Here is a 14,728-nt window from a genome sequence, read left to right as displayed (position 1 = left end):
CCTGCATTTCTCCACTGAGACCAAGGCAACACTGAAAGACTCTCCAGAAAGCTTCCCAGCAAGGAGATAATAAAAGATTTGGACTTTAACACCTGGCTGTTCTTGTGGTGATTACTGAACTGAAACGAAGGCTGCCCCAGAAACCACCAGGAAACCAAAGAGAACATTACATTCATCAGTGGGCAAGATCCTGTTAGGATCTTTAGCAGAGATGGGTTTACAGGCTTTTGGTTATATTGGGTTTTTGTGGCCTGGAGCTAGGGAGCAATGTGAGGGACTAATTTTTAACTCAATAAAGGGTTATGATTATGCCCCAGGCCAAGACCTCCACTTGAATTGTTGTGGAGATTACCATTTGAGAATTGTCCCTAAAAATAGGAGGGTGGGGCTCCTCCCAAAAGCCGGGAGGGGTTGAGATTCTAACCCAGGTTCACCTCCCCACCAAAGATCAGGGAGACAGAAAGTCCCATTATATCAATTTGAAACCACTGGAGTTTATTAAGAAGGGAGGCAGCACAGGGGAAAAGGCTAGACCTAGAGGTGAGAGAGCATCTAGAGGGTGATCAATTTTTTCTCATTTCTGAATATGTTACTTTAATGAAAAACAAAATACTTTTGTAAGAAATAGGAAAATATTAAAGACTCATGGAAAAATTAGTGAGAACTGTATGAACTGATACAGAGTAAAAAAAAAAAAAAAACCATTCTGAAATAGGCTATGTAAAGGCTTATATTTAATCATGATTTCGCTGGCCCAATAGTGAAGCAGGCTTCCCTCCTCTCTGCAGAGAAGTTGGGGGTGGGAGGGAATAGATTTTGTCAGAGAAGACCAAAGTATTGATTTGTTTTTCTTAGTTGTACTTCTTTGTTGTGATGGAGGATTTCTTTGTTGGAGAATTCTGTTTTGGAAAAGGGAGAGGTCATTTGGAAGAGGTAATTATCATCTTTGAAAAGTGATGATTATGCAAATAATGCAAAAAAGCGTACAAATAAAATTTAATCTCTGCCCACATGTTTTATCATTTTCTTCTTTGGTTTGGGGTGATGGTGATTAGGAAGCCCATGTGCGCACACACGAAAATAGATTCTGATGATCCTGGCTGCAGAGACTGTAGTTGTATATCCCTCTTCACAGATGGTTTCAGTAAACATGTAGCTCACAACATAACAGTTAAGTGGGATAGGATAGAGGTGCCCTGTACACCAGGATGTTCAGGGATGACGTTTTCTCCTCCTAATCATCTTGATAGATCACACTTGCTGGCAGCAATGAGGATAATAAGCACCAGTGGCTACTTCTATTGGATTCAGAATGCCTCGTTCTACTAAATAAATAGGAAAGCCGAGCTAAGTGGGCACAGGTGACATTTTTTATTAAAAAACAAAACTCAACCCACAATGCATTTCCTTCCAGTACAGCAGTAAAGCTAATAAGAAGAAGACCATTAGCTAGCATTTATACAGTGCTTTAAGGTATATAAAATGCTTTACATTTCATTTGATCATCACAACAACCTTATGAAATGGATAATATTATACCCATTTTACAGGTGAGGAAATAGAGAATTAGGCAGGTGAAGTGACTTGTCTCAGATCACACACCTAGTGTTGAATTCAAATTCAATTCAAATTCAGCTCTTTCTGACTACAAGTTCAACACTATCTGCTTCAATAACATGCATACCTCCATGTCCTTGGATCTCTTTAATTAAGTGGCACAATAAGGATCCATGCTCACAGCCAATTAATTCTTAATTAAGATAAGGTATATCTTTGCACCCCCTCCCTCCCTTTTTTCTATTTTATTCTCTTGGGTGCAAAGTTTCTCTGAGCCTGTGTGGTCCTATGTCCATACAAAGCAGAAGCTGTAACTGGAAAAGACAATTTATGTGACAATTCCCCAATACCTCAGATAGCCTATCTTTAGAAGCCTCTCTTTGATTCATTGTTTTTCTACTTTGGGCTCTCTAGCGGTTAGGAGACAAATGTCTATCTTTGACCTCTGTTTCCAAATCTTTGTCTCAAGATCTTTGAACATTACAATTGAGTGAGGGCATTGGAAGGGGATTGGTTTTACTTTTAGTCAAACTTATAAATTTATTGAATAGCTACGTAGCACAGTAGATAATACAGGGCTACACCTGGAGTCAGGAAGAATCATCTTACTGAGTTAAAATTGGACCTCAAATATTTACCTGGGCAAGTCACTTAACTCTGACTCAGTTTCCTCATCTGTAAAATGAGCTAGAGAAGGAAGGGCAAAGTACTCCAATATCTTTGCCAAGAATACCCCAAATGGGTTCACAAAGAGCCAGACATGACTGAATAAAAGTTTTTTTTTTTAATTATCCATAGCAAATATAAAAGGTATGCCTTTTCTTCTCATAGAGGTTGTTGCTATTGTTTGTCCTTTGTTCTGGAAGAAGACCATGACATCAGGGAGGTGATGAAGTGAATTGGATTTAAGTGAGGGAGGGCTGTGCAACGTAATCTGCCTCATTTACCCCCCCCCCCCCCAGAGCCATCTGGGTCCAATGGCCAGATAGAGATCAGGACAAATAGAGGTGGCCCTGGATGAAGAGGAAAACCGTGGTCTTCTTTGAGCTAAGGTCTTCAACAGGTCACAGTTTGACTGAGGCAGCACCCATTCAGTGATTAAGGCTAGGTAGCAATTGAGGCAAAAAAAAATCTCCTCTTTCACCTAGTCTCTCCCACCAAAAAAAAAAAAAAAAATCTAAATAAATTAATTTGGGAGGGGAAGATGCTCAGGATTTCTGACCAAAGCAGAAATTCCTGCTATTTACATTTAATCTGAGTCAAAAATGATGACTTATCTCTGACCTATAATTTTGTCAGGTGGAGATTTGACATGAAGTCCCTTAAAAAGTTCAGGAAGAAAGCAAGCAAAAGTGATACAATGGAAATATTCATAAATGTGCATGTAGATACATGTCCACTACTTAAACATTTTATTAGGTAGCAAAAGTGATACATTATATATGTATCCTTGCTTATGTACAAATAGGAACGTTGCTACTCTTATTGAAAGGTGCTATGTTCTTGAAGTTACATTATATATCTATATATCAACATATGTAATCAGAACTCTCAGATGACTTAACAATCCCTCATTTGATCTATATTGTGCTCTCACACTAAACTGCTACAAGTTAGTCTGTCAAAGTGAAATGAATGGCCAGTCTATGTTGGTCATTTTGTTCTATACAACACACGATTGACCTTTTAAGATCTCTTTGACTGACATTCTCCAGCCAATTTCCTTATAGCCCCCTTGACTTCCTTGTTTCTCAGGCTGTAGATGATGGGGTTTAGCATGGGGGTAACAATACAGAAGAGCACAGAGACCAGTATGTCCACATCCAGGGAGTAGCCTGAGCTGGGCCGTTCATAATTGAAGATGGCAGTTCCAAAGAAGATGTCCTCCACAGTGAGGTGAGAGGCACAGGTGGAGAAGGCTTTTCTCCGTCCTTGAGCAGACTGGATCTTCAAGATGGCAGAGAGAATGAGGATATAGGAGACAGCAGTGAAGAGGCAGGGGCTCAGACCAACCGTGACACTGGCCACATAGAGGCTGACCTCATTCACTGAAGTGTCTGAGCAGGAGAGCTTCAGGAGCAGGGGGATGTCCCAGAGAAAATGACTGACCTCATTGGAACTGCACACAGAGAGAGTTACTGTGAGCCCCGTGTGTATCAGAGAGTTCCCCAAACCACACAACCAGGACCCAGCTGCTAGGTATGCACATACCCTCCTGCTCATAAAGACCGGGTAGTGTAATGGGTAGCAAATGGCTACAAACCTATCATAAGCCATAGTGGCCAATAGGATACCCTCAGTACCAGCACAGGGAACAAGGAAGAAGAGCTGGGACAGGCAGCCTTCATAACTAATAGTCTTCTTCTCTCGGAAGAAATTCACCAGCATGACGGGGACAGTGGTAGAGGTATAGCAGATGTCCAGGAAGGACAAGTTGCTGAGGAAATAGTACATAGGGGTGTGAAGAACAGGATTGATTCTGATTGCTGTTAGTATCAGAAGGTTCCCAGAAGAGTTACCAGATACACAACTAAAAATATCAGGAAGAACAATCCCTGCAGTTCAGGGTGGTTGGAAAACCACAGGAAGATGAATTCATTAATTGTTCGATTTTTTGGGATCATATCCGAAAGAAAGATGAGTGGGAAAGAAGGATTAAAAACATAAGTATAATTGAGCAAGAGCAGTGATAGGAGCTACACACACAGCAGTACTCTGTTATGCACATCTGGGGTTAACCCAAGGCAGCTTGCCACAGCTTTCTAAACGTTGTTGACTAACTTGACCAGCTTAGATGGGCAATCTCCCTCTGGATTTGAGTGGCCACCACCATTCCATCCAATTCTTTCAAGAAGAGTAAAGATTTGACGCATAATTTTGGAAAGATCATTGACTTTTACATGAAAATGACCCCAACCCTCCCATGCCTTTCTCATACACAGAACCATACCTGGGAATTTTTGCACCTGGGGCAAAAATCACAAATGCATATGGGACAAACAGTACAGAGCTCCCTCCCTTAGTGAAATAGCATGGATGGGATATCTTCTTTCCATGGAGGAAACCAAGAACCTGGGACACTGTGGGAAAAGGAAGGAGAGCAGAATAGAAACACAACTCATTCCGTCCTACCATTAGGTAACTTCCTATTTTAAATCATTATTCTTACTAACTAGCTACTAAATCCTGCTGTTTCTAAATTGCTACAAATTGTGCTGTAAACACCCTTAAAAATGGCACTCTGGGATGCAGCCAGGTCACCCTGCCCTAGTAAGAGACTCTTCATGTACACACTTAACTCCCTTCTTTTCCAATATTCTCAGGCTCCTCTGGTATTGTTAATGTTGCTGTTTTTAAACTAGTTTCTCTAGAAATTTTTGTGGTTTGGTCCTTTGCTAAATTTTATTTTCCTTAATGGGATCATTTCTCAGAATTTATAAGCTAGAAGCCATTTTATTCATCTGTGAATAAGTTTCATAGTAATGCTACCTCATCAAAGTAAACTGTTTATAGATTAATGCTTATCTTCCATCAAACACTATCTACTTCCTGGAAGGAATAATTAATATAATCATAAATCTTAACATATCCCATTCTGTTAAATCAGTCATTCTAACCTTTGAATGCTTCTGTGATTTGAGTCTTTGCTTAATCTGTTTTGAAACACCTTAAGAAGCCATTCATTCATCCACTTTTCAGAAAAGATTCCAGAAATCCAACACATCTTCCTGTGAGAAATTTTAAGCAAATTATTTACCATTTGATCTAATTATATAAAAATAACCTTGTAATGCATCTTAAATTTAGAAGTAACTGTCAGGTGTCTCTTTACTTGCTATGATTTTTACTTCCAAACCTGACCATCTAAATTGTTTCAGACTATTAACCATTAATTGTGGTTCTATCCACCCCACTCCTCAATCCCATGGAGAAAGTGACTAGCACAGTACACAGTATTCCAGTTGGATTATTGTAGCTGATTCGATGTCTTTTATTTATTTGTTTGACTTTTTAAAAATTGTGCCCCAAAGCTCATGTCTGATTTCATAAAATAAAGGAATGATATTCAAAGTTATAATTAATGTTTGGTCGATTAAATAACTTGGAACAGGTACCTAATTAACAGGCTTTCTTCATGCAGTATATCACAACAATGAAACAAATTATCTTAGGGACTTCCTGCCTAATGCAGAAAATCTTTTTCCCACTCTAGAACAGATATCATTATTTGCAAAGTGCTTTGCAAACCTTAAAGTGCCATTATTACTATTATTTAGAATCTTAAAGTATATCTGGCAATTGTTCCCAGACCTGAAAGGCAGAACAATATAGTGAATAAAGCTAAGCACAAATACTGGAAATTGCCCTTAAGAAACCTGCCTACATTTATTATATGCCCAGCAATTCCTTGTTGTTGGACTTGCTAGACTGGATTGAAATTAATAGATTCTTTCCATTAGTGTCTCTATTTAGTTTTGAATCCAGGAACAATATGTCTTGCTACAGAATAAACTCATCACCTGAAATGTCATCATCCTGAAAACTGATTCAGAATCTGAAACTCAACACCATCCCAGCACCCTCTATTATCCTTCCCCTCTGATTAAAATTCAGGCTTATCCAACTAACCTTCATTTCCCATAAGCATCTTTGTTTGGGTTCTATTTCATGTATATTACTCCCCTATGCCAGATGTCTTCTGGCAATACCCAAACCCACAAACAAAATTTTCTACTCCTTTTCTCCCCCCCTTTTCTTCTTTCCTTCTTTCCCTGCCTCCCTTCCTCCCACTATCTTTCTTTCCTTCCTTCCTTTTTTCCTTCCTGTTGTGATATGGGAGCCACCCGCTAGTGGCTGCTGGAGCTCTAACTCAGAGCGGTAGAATGGATCTCTTCATGTGAGAGGATGATGATGATACAAGGAGACTGAAAGGCAGTTGTGTTGTCTGACCTCTGTCCTCCTCCCTCCGTTCCTTCCTTCCTTCCTTCCTTCCTTCCTTCCTTCCTTCCTTCCTTCCTTCCTTCCTTTCTTCCTTCCTTCCTTCCAATGCCCTATTCCCACCAAAATAGAGGCAACTACTTAGGGAATAGAGCATTGGGCCTAGAGTCAGGAACATGAGTTCAAAACTAGCCTTAAGAATTTGCAGTGGGGAAAGGAATGTTTATTTTCTATTTGTGCATAGAAAGAAAAAAACTGGGCAAGTCATGTAACCATGTTTGCGTAAGTTTTCTCATCTGTAAAATGAATTGGAGAAGGAAATGGCAAACCACCCCTGTATCTTTGCCAAGAAGCCCCTAAATGGGGTGATAAAAATTGGATACAACTGAATAGCCACAAAATATGGTTGGCTTAATCAACTGGGCCATTTTTCTATTGGTTATTATCATAGTAGTGTGCTTTTGGATGAATATTTTCAGGACATTGATGCGCATGTGATTTTACAGCTGAAATAAAGCAGCAGTACCATTTACCATCAGCAGTGGTCATCATTTAAGGGTGGAGGACAGTACTGCTTAAGTGTATCAATGTATACACTAGTTTCCTAGGCCTTGCTTTTTTTTTTCTGAGATAATTGGGGTTAAGTGATTTTCTCAAGGTCACGCAGGTAGGTGGTGTTAAGTATCTGAGACCAGAATTGAACTCAGGTCTTCCTGACTTAGGGCTGGTACTCTATACACTGCCACCTAGCTACCCCAGGCCTTGCTTGAAGATGACTCTACACATATCCTGTTCTGAAGAATACTAGCAATGGGTACTATGGACAAATGGCTTAAGCTCTCCGTGACTCAATTTCTTTATGAATGAATATAACTTTACTAAAATAAGATGCCAAGAGAGAGGCTGCTCTCATATTACCTATCTTACAAGTTGTAAGTGCTATCTTATCAGTAACAGTGATAATCAGAGCAATAGCTGACATTTTTTTAATGAATTATATGGTTTACAAAGCATTTTACACAAATGTCAGCTGATTTTGCATCTTCTTGATTTCTTAGAGAATCATAGAATTGGAAGGGATCCCAGTAACCAGTAGTTTGATGCACCCACAAAAAGAATATCCATATTTTCCACTCTGGTGGAAAGACTCCCAGGATCTGGAGTTAAAGTATCTGAGTTCAAATCTCATCTCTGACACTTAATGCGTGGAAAAGTCATTTGAAATCTCTAGACTTCAGTATCTATATCTCTAAAATGGAAAGGGGGACGGCTGCTGGGATCTCTTCTGGCTTTAAATCTAGGATATCCCTTATGATGTTCCGTCTAATATATTCTCATCTACCCTCTGCTTGAAGAATGCCAATGAGGAGAAACCCACTACTCTCCAGAGAAACGACATTTTACTTTGGGATGTGCTTGTTTACACATTCCCCACCCCCCCACCTTTTCATAATTCATAGTTCTGCCTTCAGGAGCCAAGCAAAATAATTTTAATCATTTTTTTCAAGTGATAACTTTGCAAATCCTTCAGATAGCTTCTCTCAGTAAAGAATTTCATTGAACTCTATATAAGTATTTCTGGGCAAGGTCTTTTTCCTTCCCTCTTCATCTTCTATTCTCTTCTTTTGACTTATAAAAGATATGAATGTAGACCACATCTGGCTATTGTTGTATAGAGAAGAGAGACAGCCCTTATTAAGAAAAAAAAAATCCATATAGAAAAGCCTCATATGAGATGTTCATAACTTATATACTCTGAGCCAAAAAATGGGAAGCCAAAATAAAATGACTTGCCCAGGGTCACTAGGCAGAAAGTAGCAAACTCGGGACTCATTTCAGGTCTCTTTGTTGTCAAATCCATATTAACTCTGAAAACATTTTCTTAAAAACAAAACGAAACAAAAGCAAAAAACCAAATCAAGGTTGTGCCACAGTTTCCTAACTCAGGTTCCCTAATTGTCCCGACTCAGTTTCCCTAAATTGTCCTACCTCAGTTTCCCTGGTTGCAAACCCCTTTTCTGCTCATTAGAACTGAAATAATTAGTATTGTGAAGATCTGGCATTCCAAAAGATAAAACTCCAAATGTCCTATCTCAGATACCTAATGGGTATCTCTAAGTTTCAAACTTCCTAGCTCTAGCTGGACGCTTCCTAAGTCCTCCTAATTTGTAAGAATTGATGGTCCTACTCTCCAGCCTGTCAGAACCGGATTGATGGTCTCTGCCTGGAGATTCCTGCTCACCAGAGTTTGGACTCCACTCCACTTTGTGTATCCAAGCTTAGAGTCATATATATGTCACTGAGAACGCACAGCTGCTGGATGCTTTGGACATCAGCCCTGGAGGCAACATACCCCAGTACAATTTCTCCCTCTCAGAAATCCAAATAAAATATTAAAACCTTTCTAATCTCTATTTTGCCTCAATTTCTCCAGCATTACACCCAAACCTAGAAATTTAGAATCCATTATGCCTATAAACCTATACTTATTCTTATATTCTCCATTTTGGAGGAATGTTCATTTTCTTTTGCAATCAAGTAGGGATAAATGGAAAAGAAAGAAAAGGTTAGTCTTCTTGAGTTGTACTCACTGAAGCAAAAATCCACCTTGTTGAAATTAAATTTAATAAGTTTTTTTTTTCCTGGAAGATTTTGTTTGGGTTTTTAAAAAAACAAAACAAAAACAAATACTTAAAGGTAACTGACAATATTGTTGACCTGAATTCAAACCAATGTTTTTCCAATTGGTTTTGAGATCATAAAAGTTTAGTTCATGTTTTATTGAATGAATTGTTGAATGAAACATATAATTAGCTATAGAAAGCTACATCTCTTGTTCAATTTTCATTCAAAATTGCAGATCTTGAAGCTTTTAGGAATTTAAGGCATTTCAAATTCTGTTGAACTTCAGAAGTAAAGTTAGTGCTGAAATAATTTTAAAAGTAAATATAAACTGTGGGGAGTCAACAGCCTAAAGGTCTTAAGAAAGACAAGAATAATTTGCATTGCAAAGCAGAGAGTCTTCTGTTGACTAACCTTAAGGAGTTTCTTTCCTCAAAGGCAACAACAAAATGGGAATAAATCAATGTAATTGGAGTGACTATTAAATCCTTGAAGCATTGATGAGAAAAATCTCTTTCTTTATGATTTCAATAACATTATGCAAAAAATCAAATATGAACTAGTTAGGGTTTTTTTTTTAAGTTTTATTGATTCCTTTTGTTTAGGGGGCTAAATTTTTTAAATTATACTTTCATTTTATTTTATCATTGATCTATGCCTTTATCCTTTAGAGAGGTAGACAGCATCCTTTCCATATCATAAAATATAGTCTTAGAGAGCTGTATGAGGTTTAGAGAGGCCATGTGATTTGTCTCAGGCAACACAACTAATGAATTCCAGAGCTGAGATTTGAACCCAAGTCTTCTTAACATCTGCTATGCTTCTTGCTAAGATGTTACCATTATTGTTACTGTGTTTTAAAAAAGAACTCTTCCAACTAAAACTATAGGTAAATAGTTGAAAGAAATTCTCAGAGATAAGGTTATTATGATAAAGTTAATGTAGTATGATTACGTAGATAAGAAGGGTTTTATTTGGGGGGGGCTTGTTTGATTTTTTTTCTTGACACAATTCTTAATGTAAACTCAATAACAGGATGGAACTATAGAACCTAGCTGAGACATAAATATAGAGTACGTGTGTGTAGACATGTACTGAGAACATATTCTATAAGCAGCATATCAGGGTTTGACTATATACAAAGGTCAAATTCCAAGGCATTTTTAATAATTCAGTTCATATGTGGCTTTCACGTGTATGTGGATGTCATTCTTCCCTATAGAATAGCCAGATGTGGTCTAGCATTCATTTCTTTTATACTACAAGCCCAAAGAAGAAAATAGAAGAAGAGGGAAGACAAAATAGTCAATCTACCTCTACTTTCCATACCTCTCCCTCCAATCCTCATTAATATGCAGAGATTCACTATTGCAGCTAGTTGGAAATTCTTGAATTTCTCTAATCATGTCACTCTGTTCTACCTACATCATTCCAGTGATTCCAAATCAAACCTCTGGCTGCCCTTGTACAAACCCCATTCCTTAACTCCCTGTTGTTATTCCCATCCTCCTCACTCTAATTCCTCTAACTTTCCACTAACTACCCACATTTTCCACTGGGCTCTCTGGAATGCTTGCTACATCGATAACAATCTTTCATCTGAAAACTTTTCTCCCTGCCTCCATCTTCTTTCACAGAGTAGGTGCTTAGCAAATATTGGTTGATTGATTGATTGATTCCTCCTTGGCAAACATAAGGATATGGATTAGTTGGTCTCTAAAGTCTCTTCTGACTTTAAAGGTCTATGATGATAAAATTATCTTGAAAAATTCTGACCTTGTTAGACTTTCAGTCCAGAGTAACTTGGAGGTAGAAGGGACCTTTAAAATCATTTTATTAAGCCCTTTAATTTTATAATGAGAAAAAAGAAGCCTGGATTTAGGACTTGAACTGACATCTAATAACTACTTGGCCAACGAGTGTTCTAATGCATTATACTATACCAACATGTCTATTAGACTAGGAGGTAAAGAGTCTTTACTTCTCTTGTCTAGGAGACTTTATTTTTCCTTAATGATATATGTAGGATTCAATCTGTGGATGCATGTTAATGTCCCTTTTGTGCCAGATCACCTCTAGCACAACAATGAAGCAAGGCCTGTTCTGTAATTTTATTGGTATAAGGAATTGCTAGTGAGGAAACTCTCTTTATGGATATAAATCAGCATATATTTACAGTCTTAATGAATTGTCCTGGGCACCAATAGGTTAAGTGACTTGCACAGAGTAACAGCTTACTTTAAGTCATAGGTTGTAATACCAGAGAAACTGAGGCAAGCAGAGATTGGTTTTTTATCTTTAATGTGTAGTTTAAGCTAGCTGACTGGATGGGACTCTTTTTCAAAGCATTTGATGTAAATAAACTGAGGCAGGAAACTTATATAGGGTTTTAGCTAACTAGGGTTTGCAAACAGAATACATAATCTGAGTATATTATTTTATAGGGGAAACAAAGACAGATAAGGGAACAAAGACATTGGGAGGATGGACAAGTCATAATTCCATGAAAGGATCATAACTTAATCCTGACAGGATAAGAAGGTGGCGGGCAGGAGACAGCGAGATGAATTATCCTAGTAAGGATTGAGTTAATGCACCTGACACAATAGTGTGTAAAGGTGTCGGAGCTTCAAGGTTTCCCTGGGCTCTTTTTTCATTGAGCGCCCAGCTAGATGGGACTTGAACCCGAGGTCATGACACATTACAACATATGGTGTGGTCAAGGGAAACTCTAGGCACAACAGCTTTGCAGTAACAGGTTTTCTTTTTACCTAAAAGAACTTTCAGCCCTGCATCCCAAACAGAATCTGAAAGTTTGAAGATACCTCCAAGACCACTGAAATGAAGCTGTAATAGCATATTCCACCAGTGGTCTTTGCTTAGAAACTCATAGTTTAGAAACTCTTTGTTTAGAAATTCATAGTGAGAGGAAACCACTCTCTTCCCTTCCTATTAATGTGGTATTTATAAGTGAAATTAGCTAATTCCTAGGTAGATTTTTCTTGAATTGAAATGGCAAGTAAATGAAAAATAATACTTACCTCAATGAATCCAGGGAGCTTTCCAAGGTGTTGATAGTGACGTCATGACTTCCAGTGTTACTAGTGAGCAAGTATAGATAGATAATCTATGGATAATACCGTAATACCAGGAATGAAGTACAGACCATAGCTATCAAACACTGAGCGATAGCATAATAACTGTCCCGTTTTGCATCAGATGTACCATACTTTCTATTAAGACCATCTTTATAAACTCTTCTGGATTTATTTACTGAGAAAAGAAGTTTATATCTTTAAGGAGAAGCTCAGAGACCTGAGCTATTTACAGATATATCTCAAAGGCAGCACTTTGGTGTATAAATTTGATAAATGATTAAGATGTAGACTCCAGAGAAACATTCCAACCTAAACAATGGAGATTAATGTTTTTCTCCTTAGGACATAGGTGCCCTAGCAGAGCACCTACTCCTTCTATCAGTTACCTAAACCTCAGCATTTAGGAAGGCAAATTTGCTGCACCCTCACCAACTTTCCAGTTGGAACTTTAGGGATGATTAGTTTTAAAAAACTTCCAGTAAAATGAGTTAGTCAAATAGTAGATTATTTGAAGAAGATCTGGGGATTTAGTGGATTACATTCTCAGTGTTATAATTTAGTCATTTGTTTAACTACCCATGATCTCACTTGGAATCTTGTTGAAGTGCTTTGCCATTCCTTCTTCAGTTTATTTTACAGATGAGGAATTGAGGCAAACAGAGGTTAAATGACTTGCCCAGTGTCACAGGTAAGTGACATATTTGAACTCAAGTCCAGACCTGGCACTCCATCCACTTTACCACCTAGCCACCCCATTATATTCTCAATAGGATTTAACAATAAGATATGGCAGAATTAAAGTTAAAGTATTTTTTAGATGAGTTAACAGTATTCAGGATTTCAGGGATACAATCTCATTTTATTTTTTCCTGATCAAAACATTTGTCAATAAACATTTATGCCTACTGTATGCACTTTGCTAAATGCAGGAGATACAAAGAAAGGTATACAATCAAAGATATAAAAATAGTCTCTATCCTCCAGGAGCTCATCAGCTAATGGAGAGACAACATGCAAACAACCATGAACCAATGATATATACAGAATAATTTAGAGCTAATTTCAGAGGGGAGATAATAAGATTAAGTACTATGAAATGCTTCTTGAGGAACAGCAGATTTTCTCTGAGACTCTAAGGAAGCCAGAGAAGATAGGAGATAGAGAGGAGGAAGAGAATTTCAGATAGGGGGATATCCTGTGAAAATTCCCAAATTGGTTGATAGATGGAATAGCCTCAGTGTCAGAGTAAATATGGGTAAGTCCAGTAAATACACCTGGAGTTGGGAAAAACCAAGTTCAAATTTGACCTCAGACACTTACTACCTACATGACCCTGAGCAAGTCACTTAACAAATGCTAAAGGAGACAGGATTTGGATGAGTCAAAATGGCAGAGTAAGCAATAAATTGCCATAACTCTCCCATACTCATTTTCAGACTGTTGAGGTTCAGAAGGGTTGGGAGTTGAAGACCTGTGTTGTGAGGTGTCTCAAAAAAATTTGCAGGCTTGAATCCATAGCCAAGTCAAGGGGCAAAGTTTATTGTAATTGTAATTCCAATTGAAGTGGGCTAAGTTCCTATAGAATTTAGCAAAGCATCAGGAGCAAGGAGACATGTTTATTCAGTTCTTCATGTTATTGATATGCTAATTTTATGGCCTGAGGTAGAACTGAGAAGTGGTCTCAGGAATTTGGTTATCACTGACCAGCAGATCTAGGACTATCCTAAAGCTAGAAGACTTTAGAATCATTGACAGGCAAGATTATTAGAAAAATAGCACTCTAAGATTAGAGAATCTCAGGATCACTAATATATATTCCGTAAAGTCTAAGGGAAGAAATATTATTATATTCCTAAGCCAGAAGACTTTTATAATCATTGATGGAGATGGGGGGAACCTTGGGATCACTGATTCTAAAGCCAAAAGTCTTTAAAATCATTGACAGATCATTAGAACAGAAGCACTACAATATCAGGGAACCTCCCTACTGCTGTCTCCCCTAGAAGCTATATTCCATCAAGACAGCTATTTAAAAAAAAAAAAAAAACAAATTGTGGAAAAGCAAAACCAACAAAAACATAAGGGAGCAATCTTTGAGCCTAAGAAATTTGGAAGATCAGCAAGAAAAGTTTGTCTCACTCAGATAAAAAGTGCAGTGCAGGATAGGAAGCATTTCAGCAAGCCAGTACTTTAGCAAACCAATGGTAGATCCTGATATCCAGTCAAGTAAATGCCAACAGTAGAAGTTCCCCCTCCACTTACCATGTACCTCAGCATAGCCAGGAGAATGGCCAGACTCTGAGAACTTCTACATGCAAATTCCATATGCTTTAGCATAGGCCAGGACAAACAGATAAATTCCAACCGGAAGGTGCCCAGTAAATAGGCAGCAACCAACAACCAGACTGCCTTGTACCTCAGTGTAGCCCTGGAAATGCAGAAATATCCCAATTCCTCAACACATGTGGGATACAACAATGAGGGCCCCAGCTCAGCACAGAGTAAGCTTTCAG

At 38.1% G+C, this 14,728-nt stretch overlaps 1 pseudogene; it reads right to left on the bottom strand.

The window, feature by feature from the left end:
• Nucleotides 1-3,218: 3,218 nt before the first annotated feature.
• LOC100923355 lies at nucleotides 3,219-14,552 on the bottom strand (annotated as a pseudogene).
• Between the last annotated feature and the right edge of the window lie 176 nt (nucleotides 14,553-14,728).

Source organism: Sarcophilus harrisii, chromosome 4, assembly GCF_902635505.1.
Source record: "Sarcophilus harrisii chromosome 4, mSarHar1.11, whole genome shotgun sequence".
Lineage (NCBI taxonomy): Eukaryota > Metazoa > Chordata > Mammalia > Dasyuromorphia > Dasyuridae > Sarcophilus > Sarcophilus harrisii.
The sequence above is the reverse complement of the archived record's forward strand: the minus strand, read 5'-3'. Positions and strand labels throughout refer to the sequence as shown.